This window comes from Ahaetulla prasina, chromosome 5 (genome assembly GCF_028640845.1).
Source record: "Ahaetulla prasina isolate Xishuangbanna chromosome 5, ASM2864084v1, whole genome shotgun sequence".
NCBI classification, from domain to species: Eukaryota; Metazoa; Chordata; class Lepidosauria; order Squamata; family Colubridae; genus Ahaetulla; species Ahaetulla prasina.
In genome coordinates this window covers 76,570,461-76,584,144 of record NC_080543.1, presented here as the reverse complement: position 1 = coordinate 76,584,144, position 13,684 = coordinate 76,570,461, and the positions used below count along the sequence as shown (strand labels likewise).

Below are 13,684 nucleotides of genomic sequence, written 5' to 3'. Positions count from 1 at the left end.
TATGACTACAGGTACCCCTCGTCGACTTGTTGGTTCCCTTCTTGTGGACTGTCCGGTGAAACTTTTGTGCCTTTGACCCGGGACTGACAGCAAGAACATGTTGGGCCGACGAGTGGAGCCTCTTGTGTCTGGCTGATGGACATCTCTTTGGTCTTCTGTTTGGTTCTTCGATACATCCTTCCTTAGCTGGCAGAGCATCCTCTCAGAGCATCGGGGTTTTTTATCTTGATATCCGAACTGTAGAAACCACCTTGGACTGGTCGGGACACGACTCCCCGATCCCCGACTGCTATTTGGTTTTATGATATATTCACCCGCACAACTCTTGGGTCTGTGAGATGCTCCTCTCTCGCGGATATGGCCCCCTATTTTATCAAGGGCCTACCTTAATGACGGGTTCTGGAACCCCGAGAGGTGGCATGCAAAAAAGAGGGGTTTGAGGAGCTTTTTAACTAAATCTTTTAATGGGCTTTTAAGGGGAGGGAGGGCTAGGGTGGATGGGAGGGGTGTGTGTGGGAGGGGGCCAGACCTTGCTAGAGGTTGCGTTATGAAGATAGTTTCGGAGAGTTTAGGGGGGGTGACTGAAGCCCCTGGACAAGAGTACTATTCTATCGGTACGATTTATGGAGGGGCAGATATGGCGGAAGGAGGGGACCATATCATGTTCAGGGAGCGCACCCGCGCTGCTTACAAGTGATTGCGCGCTCCAGTCCCGCTGCCTTTTCCCATTCCCCGAGTGGTCAGATTCCTCAGGGCCGCAACCTTCGACTGATGTTATACAACGCCAGGTGCTTTGTTAATAAGGCCCCCCTCATTTCAGATCTGATACAGGAGGGGGGTGCCTGATGGGCATTACGGAGACCTGGCTGGGCACAGAAGGGGGCATGCCCCTCGTTGAGATGTGTCCACCGGGCTTCCGTGCATTTCATCAGCCGAGGGTTCAAGGCAGGGGTGGGGGGTTGCGGTTATTATAAATGAGAGTTTGATACCGAGGGAGGTCTCTGTCCCGCAGACAGCTGGCTGTGAGTCTCTCTTTGTGCGGTGGGGCCATGGGGTACAGATGGGTTTACTGATCACGTACCTGGCTCCCTGCCACATGACAGCAGGCCTGCCTGAGCTGCTCGACGTGATAGCCGAGGCGGTAGTTGGTACCCCCAGGCTTATGGTCATGGGGGATTTCAACCTGCCGTCGGTAGGTGAGTCATTGTCGTCAGCTCGGGAGTTCATGGCCTCCATGGCAGCCTTGGACCTGATCCAGTTAGTAAATGGGCCCACACACACTGGGGGACACATGCTGGACTTGATTTTTGTCTCAGGACAGTGGCAGAATGATTTGGATGTGGGGGACTTAGTCATTACTCCCCTGCCGTGGACAGATCATTCTCTCCTTCTCCTGGACTTTCAGACCGCAGACCCTCACCGCAGGGAGACGGAGGATCTGGCCCACGGCTCGGCCGAAAAACTCGCTGCCGCCTGGGAAAGGGCGGCGGCGGGGGCTTTGGGCCGCGTCGTGCTGATGCGGCCTCTGACCTGGTGCTGCTCTCGACCGGCTCCTTGGTTTACTGAGGAGCTGAGAGAGATGAAGCGCCGGAGAAGATGCCTAGAGAGCGCTGGAGGGCTAGCCACTCCGAATCTGACCGAACACTAGTACGGTCACATTTTCAGACCTATCTAGTGGCAATAAGGACGGTGAACCAAGTATACTTTGCCGCCCTTATAGCATTGGCAGATAACCGCCCAGCCACCTTGTTTAGGGCGACCCGCTCCCTTCTGTTTCAGGGGGCTCGGGAGGACCCCTTCCAGGGACGGGCTGAGGAATTTGGAAGTTATCTGCACGATAAAATCGCTCAGATCCGGGATGGGCTGGACACAGATTGGGTAGATCCAGACGGGATGACGTGGGCACATCTTGAGAACATTGTTTGGGCTGAGTTTGACCCTGTGACTCCCGATGACATGGACAGGATACTGGGGAGGTTGAATGCCACCACATGTTTATTGGACCCTTGTCCCTCCTGGTTGGTACTGGTCACCCAGGAGGTTACACGAGGCTGGCTCCAGGGAATTACCAGGGCTTCTCTGAGGGAGGGAGTCTTCCCAGCCGCCTTGAAAGAGGCAGTGGTGAGGCCCCTCCTTAAGAAGCCTTCCCTGGACCCAGCTATTTTGGCTAATTATTGTCCGGTCTCCAATCTTCGCTTTTTGGCGAAGGTTGTGGAGAGTGTTGGGGCTTGGCAACTCCCCCAGTACCTGGAGGAAACGGTTTATCTAGACCCGTGCCAGTCCAGCTTCAGGCCTGGGTACAGCACGGAGACGGCTTTGGTCGCGTTGGTTGATGATCTCTGGAGGGCATGGGACGGGGTTGTTCCTCTGTTCTTGACCTGTTAGATCTGTCAGCGGCGTTCGATACCATTGACCATGGTATCTTGCTGCGGCGGTTGGAGGGCTTGGGAGTGGGAGGCACCGTTTTACGGTGGTTCTCCTCCTACCTCTCCGACCGCTCGCAGACGGTGTTGACAGGGGGGCAGAGATCGACCCCTAGGCAACTCACTTGTGGGGTGCCGCAGGGGTCAATTCTCTCACCCCTCCTGTTCAACATTTATATGAAGCCGCTGGGAGAGATAATCCGTGGTTTCGGGGTGAGCTGTCAGCTGTATGCTGACGATACTCAGCTGTACATCTCCACCCCGAACCACCCCAACGAAGCCGTCGATGTGATCACTCAGTGTCTTGAGGCCGTTCAGGTCTGGATGGGGACGAACAGGCTCTGACTCAACCCATCCAAGACGGAGTGGCTGTGGATGCCGGCGTCCCGGCACAGTCAGCTTACCCCATTGCTGACTATGGGGGGCGAATCGTTAGCCCCCAGGGAATCGGTGCGCAATTTAGGCGTTCTCCTGGATACAAGGCTGCCTTTAGAAGACCATTTGACAGCCGTCGCCAGGGGAGCTTTTCATCAGATTCGCCTGATTCACCAATTGCGTCCTTTACTGGACCGGGACTCGTTATGCACGGTCACTCATGCCCTCGTCACTTCCCGTCTGGATTACTGCAATGCTCTTTACATGGGGCTCCCTTTGAGGAGAACCCGGAGGCTCCAACTGGTACAGAATGCGGCTGCGCGGGGGATTGAGTGAGCCTCCCGTAGCTCCCATGTAACACCTCTCCTGCGCAGGCTGCATTGGTTGCCGGTGGTCTTCTGGGTGCGCTTCAAGGTGTTGGTTATCACCTTTAAAGCGCTCCATGGCATTGGACCGGGATATTTACGGGACCGCCTGCTGCCAACAGTTACCTCCCATTGTCTGGAACGTCCAGTGCGCGCTCACAGGGAGGGCCTTCTTAGGGTGCCGTCGGCTAGTCAATGTCGGCTGGCAGCCCCCAGGGGAAGAGCGTTCTCTGTGAGGCCCCCGGCTCTATGGAATGAGCTGCCGGTGGGACTCCGTCTCCTCCCTGATCTCCGGACCTTTAAACGCGAGCTCAAGACTTTCTTTTTTCACCAAGCAGGGCTGGCCTGATTGATTTTAGTATGGGGTTTTTTAGTGGGTTTTAATAGGGTTTTAATAGGGTTTTAGTTTTTGATAAAATTTTAGCTAATATTTTAAGTATACAGCAGTTGAATCAGATTTTTAAACTTGTTATAGTATTTTAATTTGTTTAGGATTTCTGTCGTTTTATTGGCTGTACACCGCCCTGAGTCTTCAGAGAAGGGCGGTATAAAATTATGAATAAATAAATAAATAAATAAAGTTACCACCATTTCTATGGTTTTGAGTGTATTGAGTTCCAGATTGTTCCGGTTGCACCACGAGGCTAGTTTTTCAACCTCCCGTCTGTATGGGAATTCACCGTTGTCTCGAATGATCAATCTGCATACAAAGATGGATGCATTAGAGATGCAATCATTGGTATAGAGAGAAGTGGGGAGAGCACACAGCCTTGGGAGGCCCCTGTGCAGGTTTTGACAATTTGTAAACTTTATTAAATTTGTTTAAAGCAGTTAAACTTTAAAAGTGTCCACGGAATCAGTATATATTGAAGTAGATTTGACTGCATTTTAAGCGACATATTTTACTGTAAATTAGTTTTTGAATATATTGTATTGAATATATTAGTTCTTCATGTATATCCTATGAAATAAATCCGTTTTTTTAACAAATTTGCAATAACAGAAGATTTGTAGCCAAAGCCAAACAAGATAAAACTTTAGGTGGAAAAAAGAACGTAAGCCGGAAATCCTAGCGGCGAAGAAGAGGCCGAATGAGAAAGGTGACGATGAATGAACACCTCAAGGGGAGATTTACAGGCTGGGGCGCCGGGTGAGGTGGGGCTAAGTGTTGCGTACGCGGTTGTCGACTTTTGTGAGGCAGCGGAGGCAGCGAATAGGGCTGCTGCTATGCGTGAAATGGGAAGGTGGCGACACTGGGAAATTGCGACGCCCTCAGCAGCAGTAGAGACTTCGTATTCATGGAGATTTTTCCTTCTCCTTTTCTGTATTTCTCTGCTTTTCTTAAGGTGGCGGTGGCTGTGGCGGCAGCAACAACAGCAGAAGTGACGGTCAGTGTGGGGTGCTTGTCGTTGGGGGAAGATGCCGACTGTGGCTGTTCTAGGCAAACCAGAAGGTAAACAACTGTGACAGGGAAGTGAGAGGCAGGGATTCTGGGAGGGGGACGAAGCAGGCCCCGGCAAAAGCCAGTGCCCTCACGTTACCGCCAAGGCTTTTCTCACGAACTCGTTGACGAAGAAATATCCTAGGTGCAACACCTCAGTTGCAATGTCCAGTTACTTCAGCCCATCTGTGAGACTTTCCTCTATCGTTATGTCCCCCAAAGACCGCCCCTCTTCGTAGGGTCAGCGGGAAGATCTGTGACCAGCGCTGCTGAGAGGTATGATGAGCGGGATGTTCTCCCTTGTTGCTCTCCCTGCTCCTGGCCTCCTCTGCTGTTCTTTGAGCATTACTTGAGCTGTACTTTTTCCTTTGGATCCTTCTCGGATAAAGCTTTCCTACTTCTCACTCTGTTTGGCCCAAAATGAACGCTTAAACTAGGCATTTTTACTTTTCTTTGAATTTGTAATATAGAAGGAGCAACTGTTTTTTTAAGAAGAGAGGAAATCTTCGCTGAAATTTCCAATAGAAAAAGGCTGGAAAGATTTCTATTTATAGATGCTACTATTCCACGTTGGGGAAGGGGGTGGGGTTTTGGGGTTTTTTGGCTATTTTTCCTGATAACAGAGAATAAATGTAATGACTTTAGGAATAAACAAAAAGCATCTTTTATATTCAGATATATTTTGTTGTTTGGCATTTATTTTCTCTCTTAATTTAGCAAAACAAAAAGGTGGAAAAGCGGGTTAGCATATGGGCTCACTCTATGTAAATATATTAGTGATGTTTCCAGAGAACTTCAGTCTACTATATCTAAAATAAGTTATCCATTTTCTCTGTCTCTGTGTTAATTCTGAGTGAATTGAACTATTTAGCTTTAATTTCAATTTAGCTTCATCCTGTCCCCTCCCAGCAATATTTGGAAAATGTTTCAAAGGTTATGTTGGTGTGTACCTGATAATACTTTAATCCAGTATTGATAGTCTTTAATCCTGCATTCAAGTAATTGTCATTATTCTAGTTAACTATGACCTTTGATCTGGTATAATAGTGTAACTTTCCTTGAGCTCACTTAACTGCCATCCAGTTAAACAGAGAAAAAGGAAAAATAACTTATTTTGAGATAATGCATTTATATTCTGCAATACTGATCTTTTGTTTTGTATGTATCAGTGAAGAATATATTTTTTTGCATTGCCATTTTTTTGTAACACGTCATATTAAAAATAATTTTCAGGGTCATTTTTCGAATAATTGTTTGTTATTAGGGCAGCAGTGCATCATTTTTAAAGAAAAACAAAATATGCTACACAGTTGGCTTTCAAGTAGTCTAATTGATTGTATAATGAAAATTATAAAACATAATTTTATAGTGAAAATTCTAAAAATAGAAATAAGTATTGGCCTTAAATATAATAAGCTTATATTTATGGAATAATATGGATGTATTTTCCCATGACATCACTTCATCCATTAGTGATTCCGATATGAATACAGTGGTGCATACTTGCTTTCAGCTTTCTGTACAAGTAGTTCTTAACTTACAACCACAATTGGGACCAGAATTTCTGTTAAGCAAGACAGCTAAGCAAGTTGTGCCCAGTTTTACAACCTGTTTTTTTTTGCCATGATTGACTCTTAAATGAATCACATGGTTGTTAACTTTGCTTTTGGAAGCCGACTTGGAAGATTTTAGATAATAATAATAATAATAATAATAATAATAATAATAATAATAATTATTATTATTATTATTATTATTATTATTATTTAATTTATAGACTGCCCTTCTCCCGAAGGACTCAGGGCAGTTTACAGCCACTATAAAAACAGAAAACAACACATACAATGCTAAAAACAACCCTTAAAAAACTTATTCAAATGGCCAATTTAAAATACAATATCAACCCTATAAAATTAAAAATTTAAAACCCATATTTAAAAATTCAAGCCAGTCCAGCAAAGCGGAATAGATAGGTTTTAAGTTCGCGGCGAAAGGTCCTGAGGTCAGGTAGTTGTCGAAGTCCAGGGGGAAGTTCGTTCCACAGGGTAGGAGCCCCCACAGAGAAGGCCCTCCCCCTGGGGGCCGCCAGTTGACATTGTTTGACTGACGGCACCCTAAGGAGTCCCTCTCTGTGAGAGCGCACCGGTCGCTGGGAGATAGACGATGGCAGTAGACGGTCCCGTAGGTATCCCGGTCCTAAGCCATGGAGCGCTTTAAAGGTAGTAACCAACACCTTGAAGCACACCTGGAAGACAACAGGCAGCCAGTGCAGTCTGCGCAGGATAGGTGTTACGTGGGAGCTCCACTTAACTCAATAACCCGCGCAGCCGCATTCTGGACTAACTGGAGTCTCCGGGTGCTCTTCAAGGGGAGCCCCATGTAGAGAGCATTGCAATAGATGGCAATCACATGTCCCTGGGATGCTGCAACCATTGTAAATGCATGCTGGCTACCAAGAGCCTGAATTTGACCATGTGATTGGATGTTGTGACAGTCATAAATGTGAGGATCACTTATAAGTTAATTTTCAGTGGTATTGTAACTTCAAATGGTAGCTAAACAAATGGTTGTAGTTGAGGACTATCCGTACATAAATAATTAATTTCTAGAGCATGCTGTTTTACATTCATAATTAACTGGTTCTAGGCAAAAAATTTGTAAATGTGGGAAAAATAATTCATTTCAGTTGCTATATCATGTTAATTTTTATTTCTAACGATAAATAAGATTATTATTCCTAGACATGAACAGTCTGTTGTATGCTGTTATGAGCCTTGCTGATTAGAGCCTTGCTGATTTTGCCCTGCAGAATATTGGAAACTGGAATCCATACTTTTGCAGAATGCCAGGTTGGCGAAGTCAGCACCTGGAAATCTGCATGGTCTTAATTTTGCTTTTTTAAGCATAGGGTGGTAGATATACAGTATCTATATGTTACTGATTTCAGAAAATCAGCATGTTGTATCACTAGAAACTAGGCAAAATTTTGCCTAGAAACTAGGCAAAATTTGGACAACAGGAATTTGGAAAGGTGTCGGCACTTTTCAATTCATATTCTGTATCTGTAGAAAAAGTGGATAGCTAGCTTGTTGCAATTGAAATATGATTAAAATACTTGAAAACTGTGTGTAGTTGAGAGTATTTGATGGACCTGAATGGATATATGACTATTGCATTAGCATTAACATTAGTATTACATCCTCCCATGCAATGTAGCATATCAAGTAGCAAGGAGTCTCCATATTTTCAGTTTGGGATGAATACTTCAACATTTTGCCATGGGATATTTAAAGTATTTAAGTCTTCTATGAACGGTCTTCACTATGTATTTTGAGGGTGTCTTCTTAGACGTTTCGCATCGAGGGAGTCCATCTCATTGCCGTCTTGGGAATTTGATTGTTCTTCATATGGAGAAAATGACCTTGCAAGTTAGAGTTTTCTGCGTGTGACAGTGTTATATAATTTAAAGGAGACACTCTTTTGGATCACTACTTCATTTTGGAACTACTACTTCATAGTAACGTGGTCAAAATAGCTAATCTTTAGGATTCAGTGAAGGCATCCTTTTGGAAGACATTGATTCTCTTAATACTTGCTGACACCTTCCAGGTCTCAGTGACATAAATGGTTGTCGGGATCACTATAGAGGCAAGCAAACAGAATTTTAATTTTAATTTTCAGTGATATAGATGAGTTAGAAATTATTGGAAAATTTATTCAGAGCTATACAAAGATTAAGATTACTCAAAAGTAACAATATCCACAAAAGGGGAAATACCAGATATCCTAGTCGAGGAAGTTTAAATTAGTTTAGATTAGATTAACAGAGTTGGAAGGGACCTTGTAGGTCATCTAGTCCAACCCCCCTGCTCAAGCAGGAGATCCTACACCATTTCTGACAAATGGTAGTCCAATCTCTTCCTAAAAGCCTCCAGAGATGAAACTCTCACAACTTATAAAGGCAAGCTGTTCCATTGGTTGATTGTTTTCATTGTCAGAAAATTTCTCTTTATTTCTAAGTTGAATCTCTCTTTGGTCAGTTTCCATCCATTTTTCCTTGTCTGGCCTTTAGGTGCCTTGGAAGATAGTTTGACCCCTTCCTCTCTGTGGCCAGCCCCTCAAATATTGGAACACTGCTATCATGTCTCCTCTGGTCCTTCTCTTCGCTAGACTAGCTATGCTCAGTTCCTGTAACCATTCTTCCTATGTTTTAGTCTCTAGTCCCCTAATCATCCTGGTTGCTCTTCTCTCTACTTTTTCTAGAGTCTCAACATCTTTTTTATAGTGTGGTGACCAAATGCAGTATTGTAGGTGTGGTCTTACTGAAGCTTTATAGAGTGGTATTAGTACCTCACTTGATCTTGATTGTATCCCTCTATTAATACAGGATAGGATTGCATTGGCTTTTTTGGCTGCCGCTGCACACTGCTGCTTCATATTTAACTGGTTGTCCACTAAGACTCCAAGATCCTTCTCACAGTTACTGCTATTAAGCTGGTTTCACCCAATCTATATATGTACGTTTGGTTTTACTTGCCTAGGTGTAAGACTTTACTCTTTTCTACATAGAATTTCATTTTGTTAGATAGGGCCCAGTGTTCAAGTCTGTCAAGATCCATCTGGATCCATCTCTGTTAATCTAATCTAAACTAAGCCTATCTTCTAGGGTGTTAGCTATTCTTGCCAGCTTAGTATCATCTGCAAATTTGTTAAGTTCCCCTTCTATTCCCTCATCTAAGTCATTTATGAAGATATTGAAGAGTACTGGGTCTAAGACGGAACTTTGTGGAACTTCCCTCCATGTAGACATAGACCCGTTAAGAACTACTCATTGGGTATGATTTATCAGCCACTTACAAATCCATCTGATGGTGATGCTATCTATCCCACTTCTTTCTAGCTTACCAAGAAGTAGATTGTGGTCTACTTTGTCGAATGCCTTGCTGAAGTCTAAGTATATTATGTCCACAGTATTTCGCTGGTCTACTAATTTAGTCACTGTTGAAGAATGAAATAATATTGGTTTGGCATGATCTGTTTTTTACAAACCTGTGCTGATTGCTAGTTATTACTTTACTTGTTTCTACTTGTTTTTACTTGTTGATCTGTTTTTTTTTAATGTTTTCCAGTATCTTCCCGGGTATTGATGTTAGGCTGATTGGTCTGTAGTTTCATGGGTCTGGTTTTTTTCCTTTTTTGAAGATAGAACTACATCAGCTCTTTTCCAGTCCTCTGGTACTTCCCTGGTGCTCCAGGGTTTTTGAAAGATGTGGTACAGTGGTTCTGAGATGACATCTGCTAGCTCCTTTAGAACTCTGGGATGTAATCCATCAGGTCCCAGTGATTTGTATTCATCAAGATCAGACAGGTGTTCTCTTACTATTGTTTTATTTATTATAACTTTTATTTCTAGTCTGTCTTTTACAGTTACGTTTTTGGTAGGTTGGGCTATAGTTTCTTTTTGTGTGAAGACCGATGCAAAGAATGAATTAAGCAGTTCTGATGGCTGGTGGACCAAGGCAGTCACAGAATGGATCCCACTTGATAATAAGCGACCACAAAAGAGACCTAAAACAAGATGGATTGACAACATCAATTGTGGGTCCATTGGTGAAAGAAAACTCAAGACCTTATTGGTTGGAAACATGCAGAAAAGACCTCCATCCTGCAGTAGATAGGCAATGACTAAAGTGATGATGAGATGAGGACCAGATTTTATTAATCCTCTGGAAAACAGCTGTTGCTTTTCCAATGTGACACTTGATTCTGTCACTTGATGACCACCATTGCCAGGCGCAAGCCTAGATGAGGAGAGTTGGGTGTTGAGCTAGCAAACCATCTCTATAAAAATTATAATCACTACAGAAACAGCAAGAATATGACTTATTTCACATGAATATTTTCTTTAACTAGAAAAATGAATGATCTGGTCAAATGCCCAAAATGGATAGATATTTTAAGAAGTAGAGGAACACCTACAATATTAGTAGTGTTTACCTTGGACTTATACAATAATATTACAGTATAACTTTCTCTTTTTTGTATATATGTTCTGTAGTATATACTACTTTCAATAAAGTTAAGGAACTTGAATTATTCTACCTTTTGCTGGGTTGTAGAAGATATTCCGAGTTTAAAAGGGCCATGCCAGTTTTTTTGGGAGTTTGTTTTGAATCGGTCATTCTAATCCTTTAGACAAAAGCTACAAAATGTGTTTATGTGTTTATTATGGATTTTTTTTAAAAAAATGTTTATTTTATAATAAATTGGATGGCAAATAACACTCATCCTAGACTTTTGGCCTCAAGATAAAATATGACTGTTCAAGAAGTTGTTTCAAATTACTTTTGTTCTCTGAGATAGAACATTCAGGGAATGTCAGGTTTTTTTGGTGAGAAACTAACCCATGGAATATTAGGGCGGTGTTCATCTCCATTTCAAAGCCGAAGAGCCAGCACTGTCAGAAGACATCTCCATTGTCATGTGGCCGGCATGACTCAACGCCAAAGGCGCACGGAACACTGTTACCTTCCCACCAAAGGTGGTCCCTATTTTTCTACTTGCATTTTTTACGTGCTTTTGAACTGCTAGAGTGGCAAAAGCAGGGACACGTAACGGGAGCTCACCCCGTTACACAGCACTAGGGATTTGAACCACTGAACTTGATCGACAAGTTCACCGTCTTATTCACTGAGCCACCACGTCCCTTATAATTCTGTTTATACTGACCCCTATATGTTATAAAGTCTAGTTTTCTTCACCATTAGCTATGCTACTGTGTTTCAAAGGAGTTGCTAGTTTCTATCTTTGATTTACAAAATGGATTATGTACCTGCATGAAGATTCTCTCTCTCTCTTTTTCCTTTTAATACAAATATTTCATCATTCATTAAACAGTGTTTGGATACAATTTTTTTATGTCATAACAGTTTAAACTTAGCACCATATTCATTATTTATATCTACTCTTATTTTAATACTAATACCGTGTTTCCCTGAAACTGGGACCTGTCTGGATAATAAGCCCAATTGGGCTTTTGAGTGCATGCACTAACATAAGCCCCCCCAAATCACCCCCCTCAAATACTTAGATGCATGCGTAGCTACTGCTCAAACAACATGACGTGAGGAGGCGAGGTCAGAGAGGGGGAAGGGAGGGGGAACATGCCCCACGCACCCACATGCACCTGCCATCCATGCAGAATGGCCTCACAGAGGCCATTCCTGCAAACCCTAGCTCATGCGCCCCTTCTCTTAGTGGTGGCTGCAAAAAAACTCTTGCCAGCCCTAGCCCTGTCAACCTAGGACTGGGGGAAGGGGACTGGTGCTGGAGCTCCGAGCAGTGGCCAGTGCGGACTGTCTGTGCAGCCATGAAGCGGGAGTGGTGTGGTCAGTTCTTGCCCGCGAGACTGGGCTCCCCTTGCCGTCTCTTCTCCCCCCCCCCTTGTTGGGCATGGCAGGAGGTGGAAGTCAGGTAAGACATGCGTCTTGCTTCTCCGTCGTGTCTTACCTGACTTCCAGCTCCTGCCATGTCCGGCAAGGGGTGGGGAAGAAGAGACAGCAAGGGGAGCCCGTGTGGCTCCATACATATCGCTTTTCTGCCACCCATCCCCTCCCCACCTGCCACTCACCCTCGCCGGCTGGGATCGGCAAGCCAGATTCTGGGAGCTGAACTCGCTTGTCAGCCTCCCCTCACCAATCTTCATTGCTAATTGTGTATTTTATATTTTAGTAGATTGCTTAGTTCGTTATCTTGTCTAGTGCTAAGTATTTCAATGTTTTATGCTGTATTACTGCCTTACATGATAAATGGGGTGAGGGCCCTGTAAGAGTGTTGGCAGACGATTAATGGAAAGGAGGATTAAGGGATTCAAACCAGCATGATGGCTAGAGGCGCGGAACCATCAATGAACCCTGCATTCCAGGCATTCCAAGCAGAAAGAGATCATCGGAAGGAGTTTATCACGTGGTCCATGAGGGGATTGGCATTGGCCCAGATCTGCCTGACCTTTGGGGGGAGGAGGGACTAATGAGGGGAAAAGTGTCTGTAAGCCATTTCTGTTTCAGTTCTAGCTTTTCTACAATTGAATTCAGATGTATTCAGTGAAAGTTCTTTATTTTCAAATGAAGTCAAGGTGTTTCTTTCCTGAATATTAATCAGAGGCAGTCTGACATTAAGCTAGAACTCACAACATGTCGGCAAACCAGGAAAACTCGGAGGTGGCTGATAAAAAATATTTTCTGGGAGGTAAGCCAACTCCTGAAATTGAGGTGGAGGAGGTGGAATGTACTGCTGCTGCTTCGCTCACTTCAAAGCTGGATGAGAGTTCCTCTGTGTGGATGGAGAAATTACAGATAGAAGAGAGACGAGACAAAGCCAAATGGTTGTTAGGGTTTGGCAGTATGCCAGAGCCAGGAGAGCTTCCTTCTGGAGTTACTAGACGGAGAAAAAAGGAGAGGCCATCCGACTGGCAGCAAGAGCAGGAAATCAAAGATAAGCTCCAGCTCGCTGAGTCACTAAGACTATACCGAGAGGTGATCGAGAGGCAAGAAGCCCGCCAAAGGTATGAATCCCCCATTTGATCCTCCTGGGGGGAGGGGGAAGAAGATGAAGGAACTGCCGTGGGAGCTACTGAAGGGGTGGCCTATAGCGAAGAGGTTCTGGAGGAACGAGAGCAAGAAACACGTTCCCCAGTGGCAGCCGATTCCGATGGAGGCCGGGGGCCACCTGCTGGCCAAATGGTGCCACACAGAAGAAGGAAAAAACCCAAAATCCCTCCCCTGCCTGGGAAATTTGATGGAGATCCTAAAGAATTAGGACTATTCCTGGCGTTGGTGATCAATCATATGCAAGACTGGGGGAAGGAGTATTGGTCCGAAGCAGCACGAGTGAGGGCCGTGACCCAAGCTTTGTCAGGAAGGGCAGCTGCCTGGTTTGTGTCATACAATGAAAACTCCCCCCTACTGAGAAATTACGACCACTTCATGGCCGCCCTGAGAAGAGGATTCGAGGACCCTCTGGCAGAGCAGAAGGCCAAGGTCCAGATGAAATCCATCAGGCGGGGAAGAGACTGGTGGCTG

General features: G+C 44.6%; 1 protein-coding gene across 13 annotated transcripts in view; it reads left to right on the top strand.

The window, feature by feature from the left end:
- The window catches only part of KLHL15 (kelch like family member 15), a 159,011-nt gene that overhangs the window by 54,895 nt on the left and 90,432 nt on the right, over positions 1–13,684 (top strand). For 5 of the 13 annotated variants that reach the window (XR_009155277.1, XR_009155276.1, XM_058184589.1 and 2 more), the window contains exon 2: positions 4,510–4,616. The gene's annotated coding sequence lies outside the window, so the exon portion shown is untranslated. Of the gene's footprint in view, positions 1–3,602; positions 3,953–4,249; positions 4,319–4,341; positions 4,617–13,684 lie in introns of those variants that run through there. The other 8 variants (XR_009155279.1, XM_058184594.1, XR_009155275.1 and 5 more) reach the window with 6 other exon arrangements.